At 41.3% G+C, this 20,027-nt stretch overlaps 1 protein-coding gene across 2 annotated transcripts in view; it reads left to right on the forward strand.

The window, feature by feature from the left end:
- LOC145991062 (putative G-protein coupled receptor No9) overlaps nt 1-20,027 on the forward strand; it is a 648,328-nt gene that overhangs the window by 538,978 nt on the left and 89,323 nt on the right. For both annotated transcript variants that reach the window (XM_083126774.1, XM_083126776.1), the window contains exon 6: nt 371-461. The gene's annotated coding sequence lies outside the window, so the exon portion shown is untranslated. The remainder of the gene's footprint in view (nt 1-370; nt 462-20,027) is intronic.

Consider the following 20,027-nt stretch of genomic DNA (forward strand, 5'->3'; position numbering starts at 1 on the left):
ATCAAAAAGTGCAAAAAAGCATTTCGATATTGGGTATTTTAGTGTAATAAATCTTAACTGAAAAGAAAGAGGTATGCAACTGTTGATATACAGAATATTGTGTTACAATCTAATGTTATGGTGGTATGGAACTTCAAACAACTGCAGCAATACAGGTGAACTAAGCATCCCTGTATGCTGTTGTAACACGAGTATATATATTTTTGTTGCAAAATATTTGTAATGAAATATGTAATGTGGATTTTATCCAGTTTTGACTTCTTCATCTTGGGTTGGCTTTGGAAAATAAAGTGCACTATTTTATGCTTCTATTTCATCACGTAAAATATTAATTTCCCATACCTTTTTTATTTTTTTTTTTATTTTTCAGATTGAAGAGGATAATTTAATTGCCAGTAAATTATCTGCCTTCAAACACTTCAGTAGTCTTGCCCGACTCAGCAGGGACTCTCTTTGCCTCGGTACGTAGAAAAGTGATCTTTGACTTTGTGATATATATTTCGCCTCGGGTTTATTTTACCCATATTAGAGTGATATTGTACGTGTGCAGTGAAACTCGCAAGTGTATATCTTAGAAAAATTTATATTATGTTCATTGATGATGTAAACAAAAGGAAATCGCCATAATACAGGGGAACACTATGTGAGAGATACCTCTAAGGCAGGGGTTACCAAACGTTTTGGTTTCACGGAGGCCTTCGTGTTTCAAGATTTTTCCGCGGCGTGAAAGTCAGAATGTAGGCCTATCTAACACTTGGAACGCTACGTTAGTGTGGTTAGGTTCCTTGCTTTAAGTTTAAAAAACACAGTTTTAGTGGAACAGATGGTCCGATGCTAAAACCACGTGTAGACTAACAAATAAGTGCCATTTCAGTGAAAATATTGGAACATTTCGCGGCGCCCCTCTAAGCCAACCACGGTACTTTGGGAACCCCTGCTCTAAGATTTAGAAAATCATATTGTGCATAAACATCACAAGACATTGAAGACTACTGCAAATATGTTTATCTGCACATCTTAGCCATTATTGAGAATTTATTTGGAACTTTTAAGTAGGAAATACAACAAAGACTACATGTATTTATATAAGATAATGCAGATTAGATTTTGGGCACAAGTTTTACACTGTAGATACAGATTTGCGTGTTGATTTGTGGGTACAGTTTTATACGTACAGTTACCGGCATAAAAAGTGGGACACCTAGATCCTGAAATTACAGCTTCCCTGCAAGGTCTGTTGCCTAACTATACGGCGGTAGTGGAAGTTACCAATGAAAATTTTCTACTAACATCCGCTAATCTCAGTTTTAGGCAAGGCAGGGAATCGAGCAATTCAGGACCTAATTGTCCCACTTTTATTGGTGGTGACTGTACATTATGAATCTTGGGTACAAATTCGATGCGTCCTTAAAATACGTAAGTACACGACAAGCCCAGAAACTGACGTTGTTAATGAAACTCGGAACAATTCACTTCCAACATTTTTCCCAGCACTATTTTGCAAGGAGAACGGCGGAAAACTACCACTCGGGTTTCGGAAACCGTTGTCGAACTCCTCTCCATAAAAGTCATGTGCGCCTGCTTTGTACGCTTCCCGCAACACGGTAAAGCGCTTTGGGTTGCATAACAACGAGGATGAGCAAGAAGTTTTCTCATTCCGGTTGTTCCGATCCAGCAGTTGCCGAGAGGGTGGAGGGGCACTTGGAGAAAGATGCTGAAGAGGAATTCGGAGGAACGCAACTTGAAACGAGATGTAGAAATTAGTGCGATTCCAAGGCCATTTCTTAACCATACTTTGCCTCTGTGTTATCGAATTTAAATATTCCATCACATACAAAGAAACGTATAAATTGGTATTTGAAGGTTAAGTGGAGTTTCTGTACAGTGCAAAACAATGTGTACTGTTTGCAATCTAAATATTCACTTATAATATTCCTAATTTATTATATAACTTTTCCAATTTGTTTTTGAATCTTTTCATACACTTTTCTGCTTTTACATAATTCGGCAGTTACTCGCATTTTGATTAACCTATGTTCTGGTCCTTCGTCGGCTAGTGACAATCTGGTGAAGTAGTGATTATTATGATTACATTCCAGATCGGACAGGTAAATGACGTTAGAAAATCTTTGTGGGCTGTGCCTCCCCCCCCCCCGGAGAAAAGAATAGAGAATTCGCTTACATAAATTAGATTGGACTTTGGTTGGTCTTTTCAGTCGAAAGTTGAAACTATAGAAATGCTGGCTTGGAATTTTTTTTTCTCTGATGTATTATACGCATTCCTTGTGTGTTCATATAGCCACTAGTCGCCTTTCCTTTTGCCGACCTCCATAGCGGAGTGGATAGCATAATGCGCTACGATGCAACGGGGTCGGGGTTTGAATCCCAGCCTGGGCAGGGTTTTTCTTTGTGTCATTTCATCATATCATCCTTATCTTCGCGATTAGCCAAAAGTGGCAGAAAAGCGAAGTGAAATACATATATGAATCAATTAATCAACTAGATGGATTTTGATTTTATTCTTATTATTAAAATATGAAAGTCTTAGATGTGCATTGCTATGTGCCCTGAGGATATATGGTGTGGAGGTAGAGCTCCGCATATTCTGGGTTGTGGACATAGCGTATCTGATGTCATCAACCCCACACTTCGGCAGCTTTTAACTCTCAGGGCGAGCCCAGGTATCCAGTGTTGTGAGCTTGGGTTGTTCCCAGAGCCGCTTACTCGTGATCGCTAAGGCGTGGGCGGAATTCCCACTCGAGATCATCCACTCTGGGCATGGAACCGGATTTACAGCGTGGCAGTCAGATCTGACCAGATAACACACACGCGCGCTACAGCTATATTGTTAATATATTTATATTGTTGTTTTAAGTCCACTCTATGCATAGAAAGGCTAATCGGGACTGGACCTACAGTTTCAAGTGGGACCCGATCCACTGTGCAATGTGCCTTCACTGGGTATCGAACCCGGGACCTCTTGATTACAAGGCGACGGCGACCCTTTCTCTTATTTAATGCTCTAGCCGAACACCTGAGTCACATGAGAGTGGCGAAGCACTGCCAGTTGGCAACGATTATTCTTTACGCTCAACCTCACAGGGTCACTCAGCAGGTGGCGGTCTTCTCCCTCCTTTCAGCAAACAGAATTCAGTTTCCGTTACGTGATCACACGACAAACTTTGATGATGATGATGGATTTCGCAGATGGCACGATAGGGCCCCACTCCCCTTCACCCGGCGGCTTCCAGGTCAAGGACTGCGCTGAATGGAGATCGGGATTCAAGGGCGCTCTCCCGCGGTCATTTGTTATTGCTGTTCGTGCCGGGAAATCTCGTCGAATGGAGGAAAATCCGGAGCCATTTCGGATGAGAAGCCGAAGGGCAGATATTCCGAGCGAGAAGAGACGGTGTTCCATTCGCCCCCGTTAATAAATAACTTTGTTTTTTTAACCCTTTGTCTGTCTCTACGCTCTAGTGTTGAGATAAGGGAAACCCAGAGTGTCGATCTAACGAAAAGTCAGTGTGTCGATCTAACGAAAAGCCAGTGTGTCGATCTACCGAAAAGCCAGTGTGTCGAGCTAGCGAAAAGTCAAGTGTCAAGTTAAAGGAAGCCAGAATGTCGAGCTAATGGAAAGTCAAGTGTCAAGTAAAAGGAAGCCAGAATGTCGAGCTAGCGGAAAGTCAAGTGTCAAGTTAAAGGAAGCCAGAATGTCGAGCTAGCAAAAAGTCAAGTGTCAAGTTAAAGGAAGCCAGAATGTCGAGCTAGCGGAAAGTCAAGTGTCAAGTTAAAGGAAGCCAGAATGTCGAGCTAGCGGAAAGTCAAGTATCAAGTTAAAGGAAGCCAGGAAGTCGAGCTAGCGTAAAGTCAAGTGTCAAGTTAAAGGAAGCCAGAATGTCGAGCTAGCGGAAAGTCAAGTGTCAAGTTAAAGGAAGCCAGAATGTCGAGCTAGCGGAAAGTCAAGTGTCAAGTTAAAGGAAGCCAGAATGTCGAGCTAGCAAAAAGTCAAGTGTCAAGTTAAAGGAAGCCAGAATGTCGAGCTAGCAAAAAGTCAAGTGTCAAGTTAAAGGAAGCCAGAATGTCGAGCTAGCGGAAAGTCAAGTGTCAAGTTAAAGGAAGCCAGAATGTCGAGCTAGCAAAAAGTCAAGTGTCAAGTTAAAGGAAGCCAGAATGTCGAGCTAGCAAAAAGTCAAGTGTCAAGTTAAAGGAAGCCAGAATGTCGAGCTAGCGGAAAGTCAAGTGTCAAGTTAAAGGAAGCCAGAATGTCGAGCTATCAAAAAGTCAAGTGTCAAGTTAAAGGAAGCCAGAATGTCGAGCTAGCAAAAAGTCAAGTGTCAAGTTACAGGAAGCCAGAATGTCGAGCTAGCGGAAAGTCAAGTGTCAAGTTAAAGGAAGCCAGAATGTCGAGCTAGCAAAAAGTCAAGTGTCAAGTTAAAGGAAGCCAGAATGTCGAGCTAGCGGAAAGTCAAGTGTCAAGTTAAAGGAAGCCAGAATGTCGAGCTAGCAAAAAGTCAAGTGTCAAGTTAAAGGAAGCCAGAATGTCGAGCTAGCGGAAAGCTAGAAGGTCCAGGTAAAGGAAAGACAATGTGGAACTAACGCAAAACCCGAGTCTTCAGAATGAGAGAATCCATGTTAGAGGTAAACTGGTCGAGATAACGGGAAGCCAATGTGTCGATCTAAAGTAAAGCCAAAATTTCGAGCTAAATGGAAGCCAGGAAGTCGAGCTAGCGGAAAGTCAGTGTCAAGTTAAAGGAAGCCAGAATATCGAGCTAGCAAAAAGTCAAGTGTCAAGTTAAAGGAAGCCAGAATGTCGAGCTAGCAAAAAGTCAAGTGTCAAGTTAAAGGAAGCCAGAATGTCGAGCTAGCGGAAAGTCAAGTGTCAAGTTAAAGGAAGCCAGAATGTCGAGCTAGCAAAAAGTCAAGTGTCAAGTTAAAGGAAGCCAGAATGTCGAGCTAGCGGAAAGCTAGAAGGTCCAGGTAAAGGAAAGACAATGTGGAACTAACGCAAAACCCGAGTCTTCAGAATGAGAGAATCCATGTTAGAGGTAAACTGGTCGAGATAACGGGAAGCCAATGTGTCGATCTAAAGTAAAGCCAAAATTTCGAGCTAAATGGAAGCCAGGAAGTCGAGCTAGCGGAAAGTCAGTGTCAAGTTAATGGAAGCCAGAATATCGAGCTAGCAAAAAGTCAAGTGTCAAGTTAAAGGAAGCCAGAATGTCGAGCTAGCAAAAAGTCAAGTGTCAAGTTAAAGGAAGCCAGAATGTCGAGCTAGCGGAAAGTCAAGTGTCAAGTTAAAGGAAGCCAGAATGTCGAGCTAGCAAAAAGTCAAGTGTCAAGTTAAAGGAAGCCAGAATGTCGAGCTAGCGGAAAGCTAGAAGGTCCAGGTAAAGGAAAGACAATGTGGAACTAACGCAAAACCCGAGTCTTCAGAATGAGAGAATCCATGTTAGAGGTAAACTGGTCGAGATAACGGGAAGCCAATGTGTCGATCTAAAGTAAAGCCAAAATTTCGAGCTAAATGGAAGCCAGGAAGTCGAGCTAGCGGAAAGTCAGTGTCAAGTTAAAGGAAGCCAGAATATCGAGCTAGCAAAAAGTCAAGTGTCAAGTTAAAGGAAGCCAGAATGTCGAGCTAGCAAAAAGTCAAGTGTCAAGTTAAAGGAAGCCAGAATGTCGAGCTAGCAAAAAGTCAAGTGTCAAGTTAAAGGAAGCCAGAATGTCGAGCTAGCGGAAAGCTAGAAGGTCCAGGTAAAGGAAAGACAATGTGGAACTAACGCAAAACCCGAGTCTTCAGAATGAGAGAATCCATGTTAGAGGTAAACTGGTCGAGATAACGGGAAGCCAATGTGTCGATCTAAAGTAAAGCCAAAATTTCGAGCTAAATGGAAGCCAGGAAGTCGAGCTAGCGGAAAGTCAGTGTCAAGTTAAAGGAAGCCAGAATGTCGAGCTAGCAAAAAGTCAAGTGTCAAGTTAAAGGAAGCCAGAATGTCGAGCTAGCGGAAAGTCAAGTGTCAAGTTAAAGGAAGCCAGAATGTCGAGCTAGCAAAAAGTCAAGTGTCAAGTTAAAGGAAGCCAGAATGTCGAGCTAGCGGAAAGCTAGAAGGTCCAGGTAAAGGAAAGACAATGTGGAACTAACGCAAAACCCGAGTCTTCAGAATGAGAGAATCCATGTTAGAGGTAAACTGGTCGAGATAACGGGAAGCCAATGTGTCGATCTAAAGTAAAGCCAAAATTTCGAGCTAAATGGAAGCCAGGAAGTCGAGCTAGCGGAAAGTCAGTGTCAAGTTAAAGGAAGCCAGAATATCGAGCTAGCAAAAAGTCAAGTGTCAAGTTAAAGGAAGCCAGAATGTCGAGCTAGCAAAAAGTCAAGTGTCAAGTTAAAGGAAGCCAGAATGTCGAGCTAGCAAAAAGTCAAGTGTCAAGTTAAAGGAAGCCAGAATGTCGAGCTAGCGGAAAGTCAAGTGTCAAGTTAAAGGAAGCCAGAATATCGAGCTAGCAAAAAGTCAAGTGTCAAGTTAAAGGAAGCCAGAATGTCGAGCTAGCAAAAAGTCAAGTGTCAAGTTAAAGGAAGCCAGAATGTCGAGCTAGCAAAAAGTCAAGTGTCAAGTTAAAGGAAGCCAGAATGTCGAGCTAGCGGAAAGCTAGAAGGTCCAGGTAAAGGAAAGACAATGTGGAACTAACGCAAAACCCGAGTCTTCAGAATGAGAGAATCCATGTTAGAGGTAAACTGGTCGAGATAACGGGAAGCCAATGTGTCGATCTAAAGTAAAGCCAAAATTTCGAGCTAAATGGAAGCCAGGAAGTCGAGCTAGCGGAAAGTCAGTGTCAAGTTAAAGGAAGCCAGAATGTCGAGCTAGCAAAAAGTCAAGTGTCAAGTTAAAGGAAGCCAGAATGTCGAGCTAGCGGAAAGTCAAGTGTCAAGTTAAAGGAAGCCAGAATGTCGAGCTATCAAAAAGTCAAGTGTCAAGTTAAAGGAAGCCAGAATGTCGAGCTAGCGGAAAGCTAGAAGGTCCAGGTAAAGGAAAGACAATGTGGAACTAACGCAAAACCCGAGTCTTCAGAATGAGAGAATCCATGTTAGAGGTAAACTGGTCGAGATAACGGGAAGCCAATGTGTCGATCTAAAGTAAAGCCAAAATTTCGAGCTAAATGGAAGCCAGGAAGTCGAGCTAGCGGAAAGTCAGTGTCAAGTTAAAGGAAGCCAGAATGTCGAGCTAGCAAAAAGTCAAGTGTCAAGTTAAAGGAAGCCAGAATGTCGAGCTAGCGGAAAGTCAAGTGTCAAGTTAAAGGAAGCCAGAATGTCGAGCTAGCAAAAAGTCAAGTGTCAAGTTAAAGGAAGCCAGAATGTCGAGCTAGCGGAAAGCTAGAAGGTCCAGGTAAAGGAAAGACAATGTGGAACTAACGCAAAACCCGAGTCTTCAGAATGAGAGAATCCATGTTAGAGGTAAACTGGTCGAGATAACGGGAAGCCAATGTGTCGATCTAAAGTAAAGCCAAAATTTCGAGCTAAATGGAAGCCAGGAAGTCGAGCTAGCGGAAAGTCAGTGTCAAGTTAAAGGAAGCCAGAATATCGAGCTAGCAAAAAGTCAAGTGTCAAGTTAAAGGAAGCCAGAATGTCGAGCTAGCAAAAAGTCAAGTGTCAAGTTAAAGGAAGCCAGAATGTCGAGCTAGCAAAAAGTCAAGTGTCAAGTTAAAGGAAGCCAGAATGTCGAGCTAGCGGAAAGTCAAGTGTCAAGTTAAAGGAAGCCAGAATATCGAGCTAGCAAAAAGTCAAGTGTCAAGTTAAAGGAAGCCAGAATGTCGAGCTAGCAAAAAGTCAAGTGTCAAGTTAAAGGAAGCCAGAATGTCGAGCTAGCAAAAAGTCAAGTGTCAAGTTAAAGGAAGCCAGAATGTCGAGCTAGCGGAAAGCTAGAAGGTCCAGGTAAAGGAAAGACAATGTGGAACTAACGCAAAACCCGAGTCTTCAGAATGAGAGAATCCATGTTAGAGGTAAACTGGTCGAGATAACGGGAAGCCAATGTGTCGATCTAAAGTAAAGCCAAAATTTCGAGCTAAATGGAAGCCAGGAAGTCGAGCTAGCGGAAAGTCAGTGTCAAGTTAAAGGAAGCCAGAATGTCGAGCTAGCAAAAAGTCAAGTGTCAAGTTAAAGGAAGCCAGAATGTCGAGCTAGCGGAAAGTCAAGTGTCAAGTTAAAGGAAGCCAGAATGTCGAGCTAGCAAAAAGTCAAGTGTCAAGTTAAAGGAAGCCAGAATGTCGAGCTAGCGGAAAGCTAGAAGGTCCAGGTAAAGGAAAGACAATGTGGAACTAACGCAAAACCCGAGTCTTCAGAATGAGAGAATCCATGTTAGAGGTAAACTGGTCGAGATAACGGGAAGCCAATGTGTCGATCTAAAGTAAAGCCAAAATTTCGAGCTAAATGGAAGCCAGGAAGTCGAGCTAGCGGAAAGTCAGTGTCAAGTTAAAGGAAGCCAGAATATCGAGCTAGCAAAAAGTCAAGTGTCAAGTTAAAGGAAGCCAGAATGTCGAGCTAGCAAAAAGTCAAGTGTCAAGTTAAAGGAAGCCAGAATGTCGAGCTAGCAAAAAGTCAAGTGTCAAGTTAAAGGAAGCCAGAATGTCGAGCTAGCGGAAAGTCAAGTGTCAAGTTAAAGGAAGCCAAAATATCGAGCTAGCAAAAAGTCAAGTGTCAAGTTAAAGGAAGCCAGAATGTCGAGCTAGCAAAAAGTCAAGTGTCAAGTTAAAGGAAGCCAGAATGTCGAGCTAGCAAAAAGTCAAGTGTCAAGTTAAAGGAAGCCAGAATGTCGAGCTAGCGGAAAGTCAAGTGTCAAGTTAAAGGAAGCCAGAATGTCGAGCTATCAAAAAGTCAAGTGTCAAGTTAAAGGAAGCCAGAATGTCGAGCTAGCGGAAAGCTAGAAGGTCCAGGTAAAGGAAAGACAATGTGGAACTAACGCAAAACCCGAGTCTTCAGAATGAGAGAATCCATGTTAGAGGTAAACTGGTCGAGATAACGGGAAGCCAATGTGTCGATCTAAAGTAAAGCCAAAATTTCGAGCTAAATGGAAGCCAGGAAGTCGAGCTAGCGGAAAGTCAGTGTCAAGTTAAAGGAAACCAGAATATCGAGCTAACGGAAAGTCAGTTGTCGAGCTAGCGGAAGCCAGAGGTCCAGGTAAAGGAAAGCCATAATGTGGAACTATAAACCCGAGTGTCCCAACTATAAAGAATCCATATGTCGATCTAACGGAAAGCTATAAGGTCGAGCTAACGAGAAGCCGTAATGCCAAGGTAACGGAAAGTCGTTTGTAACGGACTGACTGTACTGAACGCCTTGCGAGCGCAAAGTGCGTGTCGAAACATGAAAATCTTAAGGTCTTAAGTAATCATTATCGTAATATATTACGATCAGAATACCATACTTTCTCATGCGGGGTTTCTAAAAACAACCATAGTAAGCTCAAAATGTCGTACGTTTATCTCTGGCTTCATTACTCACACTAACCTTCGCCTATCTCAGCCTGGAAAACTCCCTCAAAATTACTTGGACTTGCGAGAAGGAGCGACGGAACATCTTATCACCGCAGGGAATTCTGGGAGAACGAAAAGACATCGCCACCAATCCCTTCGCAACATTAAGTCCTTCACTTATCGATCTCTTCCACATCCAAAGGTTGGCACAGTGATCAGGCAGGCAATCTACATCTTTTAAAGGGCAAGGGACAATTTAATTTTTTACTTGCCCTTTCAATGTGTCTTTGGCCTTAAAACCGAACCATTGCTGAGCTTCCCCCCCTTTCCACATGTAAGTTCTCTGCTCAAAAAGGGTCAGAAAAGCGTTTGCTGAAAAGTTCATGCTCTCTCTTAATCTTATGCAAGGATGAGGTATGTCCATATCGTGGGGCTTCACCATAAGGGCTATTTTCTGCGTGCAGTAACTATGGTTGCTTGCACATATACCGACAATGTATCGGAACCGACACCACGCGGATTTTGCACAAGCACCGATAAAATCGAAGTTACCGCAGATTTTTTTCGGGCGTACAGGAAGAAGCCTGATCCTGAAAAATCGTTTTTTATCTATTGAGTTTATTGTAATTTCCAGACAAACACCGGCTCTAGCCCACCGGATATTGTTCTACCCAAACCTTCTGCCCACCCAAATAGAAATTTTCAGAATAACTTAAAGTGGATGGAGAACACACAAACACACAAGGGCATAGAGAGATATAAAGTGCTAGAAGCGAGAGAAACAGACGAGGAAAGAAAGGAAGTGGAAAAGAAAAAAGAAGAATCAAAGAAACAGATAGGGAAACAGAAGAAGAAATAAAGGTAAAGAGGTAGGGATACAGAAGAAGAAAGGGAGTGACAAAGAGAAACGGAGGATCAAAGAGAGAGAGAGAGATATGGAAACAGAAGAAGAAATAAAGGGAACATAGATGGGGAAAATAAGGAGAAGTGAAGAAGAGGAAGATAGGAACAGAGAAATAAAGAGAGATAGGGAAACAGAAGAAGAAATAAAGAGGAAGAGAGGAAAACAGCATGAGAAAATGATGAAGAGAGATAGGGAAACAGGAGAAACAAAGAGGAGAGATAGGGAAAAAGGAGGATCAAAGAATGGAAGATACTTTTTATTCTTCTTCAACCATGACTTGCAAAATATACACTGATCAGAAGATTCTTCTTTATGTTTGTCACTTATTTTGAAACATGGTGAATAGAACTTACAACAGCACCCACGCAGTGGAGGTGGCAATCACAAACAAGTGGTGAAGCGGAAATAGAATTAATGTGTGTCTCACAGTGCACCGCCGAAAGAAACGTTGCAGCTATCGACGTTTGAAAAACAGGCTGCCTGGGAAAAATGTAATCTTCAAATACGCAATAATTGACACCCCAGTACGGGACGCGGGACTTGTTACTTAATTGTTCGTTAAAATACGGGGCGGTTGGCAACCCTGATTGAGTAGTTTCTGCGATAGCATCCGAAACATCACATCTGAGTTCGAACCTGTGACTTCTAGCATGTAAAGGTGTAGCACTAGTTATTTGGTAACTCAAGAATTAAACCAGAACAATTCTTACATACGCGGAAAAACCTGAGCGTTTGCTGATAAAATGTAAGACCTTCCAACACAGCGCAGATTGTCCCGGAATCAGTCTCAAAGTTACTGAGCCGACTTCCGCATCTCTGTTGTACAATCGTGACAGGTTAAAGGGCCTCCGACCTGCTTACAGGAAGCAAAGATGGAGCTACGGCGGTTTATCTCAGACGATGGCAGTTGGCGTAAACGTTGTATTGTCGCAGTGGAGACTGCACAACAATGCCGTCTCCTCTACTTCCTTCTTGTGGCTTTGACGTGCTTCCCATTGTTGCTCAGTCTACACTGAAGCCAGATCTTTGGCCTGGTTTCTTGCAATGAATCTTAATGCGTCGCACTGGAACGGGGGTAACAATTAATATTTATCGCGAGTAAATTTCATGCGCGGTGTCGCAACGGCAACCCGATTGTGAGAACGTGTGCAGTCTATCTGCGTTGAAAGATCGACGTCAGTGCGCATGCGCCAACTGGACGAGTCCAGTGGCTAAATAGGGTGTGACGCCAGCAAGTGGAACGCAGACGGTGAAACATGTTTCTTGAAATGGTTGTGGAAAAAAGCAAGCGATGATAAACGACCGATTTCATGTCAGCGGAATGCTGATCTGAAAAATTTTGCACATGTTCCTAACTTCCTCACATTTCGAGGTTGTCCACTCGAGCTAAGTGTGGTCGAAATAATGCGTACAGGTAGAACTCAAATAGGTCTCACTCGTCGCATAACAGACCAGCAGATGCTATATTAAGACACACCCTTCAACGTGTAACGTCAAAATTAGAATTACTAAAATAACGCATAAAAACTTCCAAATCCACACAAGCAAAGTCCTGGACAACTATGGATTTATTTTTTAAAGCGCAGTAACTTGGAAACCTTGCAAGGAAAATGGTTTGATTTGATTTTTGTTATTTAACGTAGCATTTCTGCCACTTTTAACTTATTGGGACGGTGAGGGTGAGTGATGATTTGATGAAATTGATGAAGAGACATTCACAAAGTACACCCATTCCCAGGCTAGGATTCGAACTCTCGCGCTATACTAACCACTCCGCCGCCACGGAGGTCGTCTACAGTGGAAAAGGGACCAAAATTAAAGAAAAACTATAAAACATTCACGTCTACTAGATTAAGGAGAACCGAAAATCTGTAATCGTATGTGAACTAACCCTCATTTTATATATTTAGAGAGAGAAGAGATTTAGATGAATTGTTTTACTGTATTAATACCAGAAACTTTTAGAGAGAATAGTCGAAATTTAAACCATCATTACGAATCAAAATGCCTTGTGAGCATGGCTTCCGAAGGGGGGTAAGAGCGGGACTGTTGTTCTCCCCTGGAAAATCCAAATTACAATTATATACGCGGTATATCTCACATATCATGTCCTTTTAAGAGGTTCTCTAGCAGTCAAGAAATAAACAGATTGGTCAAGGAAGTCTATAAGCCAAGAAATTATGCTTGTGGTCAAGAATTTTTTATATTTTTTACAGTATAGTGAATTTATATTGTTATATTTCTGTACTGGGATTTGATAAAATTGAATATTTGGAAATCTAAAATTGTATTGAGTTGTGGTTAAGATTTGTCCACTTCGTTTCTTAACAATCACATTCTTGTATGCGTTACGTTTTGTAAATATATTTAATAAAGTAATGTGGCCATTCCCCGTCCAGGATGAAGTCTGAAGCATTAATTTTTACATGCATTAATAAGCAAGTATAACTATCTTGTGAAAGTACATCTTCAGTTTTCATTTTAATCGGGCTTGTGGTAGGGATTTATCATTGAATAAAAATATCGATTTTCCTAATTTCCAACCATACCTAAGCAAGGTATGATTTAATGAGTGTTAAGGAAAAGGGGGAAAAAAAGGTAAAGGAAAAAGGAAGCAAGGTCACGAAAAAGTCAAGAATTTTGATTTGTTATTTTGATCGACACCTTGTTTAAGCACAGTAATGTGGGTAAATTATTATTAAGAACTGATCATTACAAGTAAGTCTCGTACGTAAGTTCAAACGGAAACAGTGTTTTTGGGGAGGTGATGTCTCCCCCCACACTCCGAGGGAAATCAGTTACCTGACGAAAACTAAACGCGACGATACGAACTTATTTTGCCATCTCACCATGAAATTATAATCTTCCCTTCCTTTTACCTTGACCACCATGGCTTATCTTTTATCTTGGCTTCCCGGAGGGAAATCTTGAAAAAAGATAGAAGAGAAAGAGAGAAAATTAGATGTGACAGCACATTGAAAATTCAAGCACGTAAAGAAGAGAGAAAAGTGCAATAAACAGAGATATGGCACGTATATAGCTCACGGCTGAAGCGTTCATGTGGATCATTTGATCCGTTGTCTTGAGAGTGGTGCAATCACAATATCGGGTATAGGGTATCGGAGCACCCTCACAGCATCCACTCATCCGTGCTGCTTTGCTGAGTGAACGCGTTGGGTGCTCGAATCATTATCTCGCGTGTAAAGGTTGGTGGATGTTGTAATGGGTATATCTTTTACCACGGCATTTTCTTGAAAAATTTATCTCGAGAGAAAAGGGACGTTAAATTATCACATACAATATGATGCGAACTTTCGTTAAGAACTGGGGGATGTAGAAAGAAGTACCAAGTACTACCTTACTCACCTTGCTCTTATTTTGCATCGCTTTTCTGCCACTTTTGACCATGCACGACGATGAGGATGACTGATAATTGTTTGATATTGTTCAGATGACGTTGTAACCTTCAGCAGCGAGGTCGTGAGTTCATAACTCGACAAGCTCTGTCCTAGAATAGCTAGAGGGGCAGTGCGCAGAATGGGATAGATTGGAGGATATACATTTTGATATCATTTCTGATGGATATATAAATGTCTTTATAAAAAATGACAGAAAGGAGATAGCAGTTGGCTCAAACTACATGCTTGAAGCCCTCATCAAATTGACATCTTATTCACCTATTCGCAATTTTTTACCAACGACCATGTTTGGCATTATTCGTTCATTTTGCTGATGGCCGGGGGTCTACTCCAGAGCGACCACTTAAAGAAATATGATTGGCAGAGGGAAAATGAAGGTCCTGAATGACTATTATGGAAAGACACCACTGATTTTGCCCATTACAAGGCCAGTTTCTCGCTCTTTAGTCAAAGCTCGTAACTCAACGCGAGAACCATAACTATATTTTTACGTCCCATAGTTTCCGGAATTGCAGGCGATCGAAGAAAGGAGATTTCCCATCTTCATGGCCAGGGACAGGAATGTTATCATTGTATTTTATCGGAACATCTAATCGACTTCGATAAGATAGACGTTCTCTCGAAGTCATCAGTCGCACTCGCTGAAAACGATGTTTCGATAGCTGAAGACGCGTTTGAAGTTCTTGAGCGATATTTGCCGAATGCCTCGTTCATTCAATTTCTTTGTCTTTAGTAATTTGATTTCCAATCAGGTGCCAGAAATATGGTCTTGCAGTGGTCACTGGTCAATTTTATTCACTCATCAGGGATTACTAGCAACTGGAAGCCTTGGACTGCAATCAAAATGTAATCAATTTTACCACGGCATGCCTACGCAAAATTTGAATAAATCAATCCACTGATTGTTTACCTCTATCCTACTAAAACGTAAAATGAAATCATATAAACCTTCATTTATCTCTATCTACGACTGTTTACATTGTGAAGTTATGTGAACCTCGTTGGGCGAGAAGGTTTAGTCGGTAACTAAGATTCCAAATTCGAGTCCTGGCTTAGTCACGGATGCTTGTTTCCTTGTGAGTGTGTCTTCATAAATGTCATCAAATCAGTATTCATCCGCATCGTCGTAATTAGCTTAAATATGACGTAAAGTAAGAAAAATGACCTGACTATAATGAATTTTCTTCCACTTAGACTAAAAAAAAAACATGTTTTATTTGTACAATATCTAATTACTAATACAGAATTTAAAGATGTAAAAACGAGTACATGTTTTCACTATAATGCATATAATACACATTTGTGTTAAAACATACTAAAATTAAGTATCATAATGGAATATATATAATCATTAATCATCAGTGTCTCTGAATTCTTGACTTTCCTTGCTCAATTTATACAATCTGTAGAACCGGACCTTCCCTATGGCGTACTAGTAGCAGTGTCGCCTTGTAATCACGGAGTTCCGGGTTCAATCGCGATGGAGTGGTTCAGATCCCACTTTAAACTGTAGGTCCAGTCTCGATTAGCATATCTGATCCAAAGGAATAACATTATTCTAGCTTTCATTATCTTTATCCTAATATAAAAGGGAGTGTATTCGGTATCCTAGGAACTTAATGAAATTAATTAATACATTGTGAGAAATGCAAATTCGTTCTTTCTTGGAGGGAAAACAATTTTGTCCAGTTAATAACGCGGAGCATCACGGAAGTAAGCCAAGAAGTAACCGTGGTTACACCGACTTACTCATTGCGGCAGCGTAATAACCAGAGCAATTGGCTTAATGGAACAGAAACCTTACTTGCGCGTAAAGTTAGTACTCCCAAATGGCTGACGCGCGTGAAAGACGTCATATTTACGCATGTCGTTGCGTATCCAATGATCTCGATTGTACGGACGCGATCGATTTCGCAACACAAAAATGGCATACGTCGTAACGTGAGCGGCGGAAAGGGGGAAGCAGGGGGTGCGGTGTCAAGTCAACCGAAAAATAGAACGTTCCGCACCGGCGCCAATTTGGCTCGTGTGTTTCCAGTTTCCTCTGAGATGACGCAAAGCCATTCTCGTGACCGTGTCGCCCCTCCTACTGGTTTCCTGTAATCCAAGAAAGTATTTTCTTTTATACGTTGTATTACCCCACCCCCTTCCCCATCCACCACCCCTCAGCAAAATCTTCCAGCAACACAGTCCTGTCCCGCCGCGCCAAACTGATCGATCTTCCGGCTATCTCTCTCTGACGTCATATGTCATTGATGTTCCCCGTGTGACAGGCCATAGCGTTTTTCCAACCAACCGGGTTTTTTTCTACCTCCCCACTCCCTCTGCTCCTCATGTGTATTGACTTTTTTTGATGGATATGATGTCCGACTTCCAAATTCTGCATTTTCCCGATGTTTCAAAGTTAGATTGCGCTCGTCCCCAACGAGTTTCCTATATATCTCCGGAACTGCTGAAGCTAGAGACTTGAAATTTCACACATGACCATCACGTCACGTAATTACTAAACTCTGTATAACTCAACTTTATTGCGTCCTTATGAGAAAAAGAACAGCTTGTCCATGTTTAAAGAGATTTGAGACGTAGAGAAAGAAATTAGGTACACACGCACTGAATACTGTTAAATAGTTACGGGAAGGTCGGGTAATATGGAATATTTCGATGGTGCTGCTATCTTGACGGAAACTGTTGGAGTCAGTGCAGAATATTCACACGAGCGGCTAGGAACAGCATTAGCATCTTGGGAAATGCATGCTAACAGCACCAAACCTGACCTGCCTAACCTATCCACGTAGGCATTGTAATAGCATAAATAAGCATGCAAATAGGTTTGGCTGAGTTATATACTGCTGGACAAAAAAAACCGGACACTTGCATTTTTTGTGATAACGCAATGAGTCGATAAAAGCTCTGGTACAAGGGCTAACTAAATGTTGCAGAAACTGAATTAAGTACGAATGCATAAACAAAGTCCGAGCCTATGAATGGTGCATATGGTACTACATGATCTGCCGAACATTCTGTAATATACCTGCGAGCTGTTATTGCAATTCAGATGTCAAATATTAAAGTGTCCGGTTTTCATTGTCCAGCAGTATATTTTGTTTATGGATTGCCCAGTGGGTACTGTTCGTATTGTGTGTGTCTGTCTGTCCTCTGGAAATTAGATTAGAAGAGGCTATTGGCAATTCATGATTTTATTATATTTTTTATAACTAAGAAAATTCGGGAGAAAATGGATTAATGGATATTTATTTTTTGCACGCTGTCCTTAAAATATTTATAAACAGCCGTCTCTCTCTCTCTCTCTGTTTTTTTTAGATCTCAATCTCCCTACCTCTATCTTCTTTTTCCACCTTTCTACTTCTCACTGTTGCTTTTTTTTTCCACGCTCATGGCTTCACTCTATCATATTCTCCACCCTAAAAAAAGGTAAAGTGCCCCCTGTGCTTAGCACCACGCCATGAAGGCGTATGGCGGGTGCGGGAATAACGCCCCATACTTTCTTGATCTGGTCGTGAGTGGGGGTGATGTGATCAGTATCACGCCCCTGACCGCCTTTACCCCCTTTCCCCCAGGGTTTCCCCCAGGTACCCATGTCATTCGACGCTGGGTGGGCGCCGGAGCAGCTCTCAAAGTTAGAAACGTTCCCGGATTTGAACCGGCCGGGGATCGAACCCGGGACTTTTAGCATTGTTTCTCTCCTCCTCCCTTCGTCTCATTATCCTCTCTTTGTTTGTGTGTTTGTTTATCTCTCTCTCTCTCTCTCTCTCTCTCTCTCTGTCTCTCTCCGCGCGTGTGCGTGGATGTGAACTGCTCTCTCTCTCTTTCTCTGTCTCTTTTTCTATTTTCCCTATTTCTCTTTTCTCCCTTCTCTATTTATATATATATATATATATATATATATATATATATATATATATATATATATATATATGTGCGAAATAGCACAGGCTGCTGCCGTATTTATATTTCATAGTAAACGTAACTATTTTGCCTGTTTAGTCTAACCCCGAACAACGAAAGATGATTCGTGAGTCGACCACTCAGTCGAGGGGTCGAGATGAATATCGAGCTGAAGGTAAAGAACGAATAACAAGACAACTAAAATATGAAAAGTTTGCGTATTTGAACCATATTTCCCGCAGGAAGGTATAAGACTAAAGCTCATGCAAGTATCTCGTCATCAGGTGCAAAAAGGAATATTAAAATATTTTTCCTACCTTTAATGTTATTTTCGTTTACGCGTGAGTAGTGTAAACTTGTTGTTTCTACGCCACACTTTGTAGGAATCCTTTTTTTTATCAATTGAATATCAGTTTTTGACATATTTTGACAATTTTTTGTCGATGTTTTAGCGTTTAGCGATGTTTTAGTACAATTTTCAATGCACCACTTTTTTTTCCAACCTCACACTTGTAGGTATATCACGATCTTACGTGATATAACCTAACCTATTCATTTTTTTTTTGCTAAACTACACGAGAGCCTCTACGTGTTTTGACCTACTTTAGAGTTTACCCAAATGGAGAGTTCTGCAACCGAAAGTGAGGTTCAGTGTTGCCAACCCACCCCAAGAAAATTTCACCATATGATATTTTACAGGCGAAGCTAACCTACAATTAGGAGTTGGCAACACTGACTAGTTGCTTCACAAACCTCTTGTTTTTTAAACATATGATATTTCACAGGCGAGGCTAACCTACAAGTTACAAGTTGACGGCGTAGCCTTCTATAAGATGACAAGTATGCAGTAAGATGAAGAAGACGACAACTGGCAATAGCGGTGTTAATGCTTCCTCCTCTCTACCCCCCACCCCCTCTTACCGGGCCTCCTCTCTTATGTGGTAGCCTTGTATTCAAGGGTTCGATACTCGCACAAGTGGTTCTTGAAACTGTAGGTCCAGCCCCGATTAGCCTTACTTACAGGGGGCTCTTGTAACGCCACGGGGCGAAAAAAAACATGCATACTTCTGTTTTTCCACATGTATGTAATGCGATTTAGGGGGAAGAGAGGGGCCAAAATTTTTGAACTTACGGCTGGAAAAATGTTTTTCTATAACATGTTTTCGTTCGAGGCAAATTCATAGGTAGATATTGTTAAATAAACATTAATATTGTAAATATATATATATATATATACTTATTGTATTTAATTTTTGGTATCGAAAAAAGCGACTGTCATATCGTATTTGAAAATATTACGCCTTTGCCTGTGGACATCTAGAAAAGACAATTTCGTTCCCCCTCTCTCTGCGTGTGCTATCAACGTTGACAGAATGACAGATATTCAACAATAGGTAGGCCACGATCTTACGTGATATAACTTAACCTATTTTTTTTCTTACGATTTTTTTACGATCTTCAGTGATATAACTTAACCTATTATTTTTTTATTTGCGTACCGACATTGGAATCCGTTTGTTTTAATATTTCAGTCGAGAATAATAGAGTGTCAAAAATTCGAGATATTTGCAATTTAACGCTGGACTTAGAAAATTTTCGATTGATGAAAAAAATTGGTTCCATGACGACCTATGTTTATTTTGGTATGGGAGGACAGAGGACACCGAGACTCGACCGACGCACTAAACCCGACCTCTCTACGACTATTTGTTTAAAAGTTACGAGTGATCAAAGTTTTGGGCGGGTGGGCTAACTTCTTACCCCTTGACCCCAGGACCACCAAAACTTGGTATACGTATTCTACACCTCCAAAATCGACAGGCGGGTATCTAACGATACCGTATGGGGGTGTTTTTCGATATATTTTTTCGATAACTCTTACCATTTTCGAGATATTTGCAATTTAAAATTTTTTTAACGCTGTGGACTAGAAAATTTTCGATTGATGAAAAAAATTGGTTCCATGACGACCTATGTTCATTTTGGTATGTGAGGACAGAGGACACCTAGACGATGCTAATGCAAGAAATCCCAACTCTCTCTATGATTATCCTTTCGAAAAAGTTACGAGCGATGAAAAAAATATTTTGGCAATTAGCCCACTCTTGACCCAGGACCTCTAAAAAAAAAAAAAAAACTTTGTACACGTACTCTGCATCACCAATATTGACAAAAGGGTCAACGGGGAGGATTTTTGTGCTATCTCTCTCTCTCACTGTTTTTCGAGACGTTTGCAATTTAACGCTGGACTTGGAAAATTTTTCGACAGAGGGGTCAAATTTGGTTCCATGACGACCTATGTTTATTTTGTTAGAAGATCAAAAAGAACACCGAGACTCGAC

The sequence above is a fragment of the Lepisma saccharinum genome, chromosome 8 (genome assembly GCF_977018435.1).
Source record: "Lepisma saccharinum chromosome 8, izLepSacc3.1, whole genome shotgun sequence".
Lineage (NCBI taxonomy): Eukaryota > Metazoa > Arthropoda > Insecta > Zygentoma > Lepismatidae > Lepisma > Lepisma saccharinum.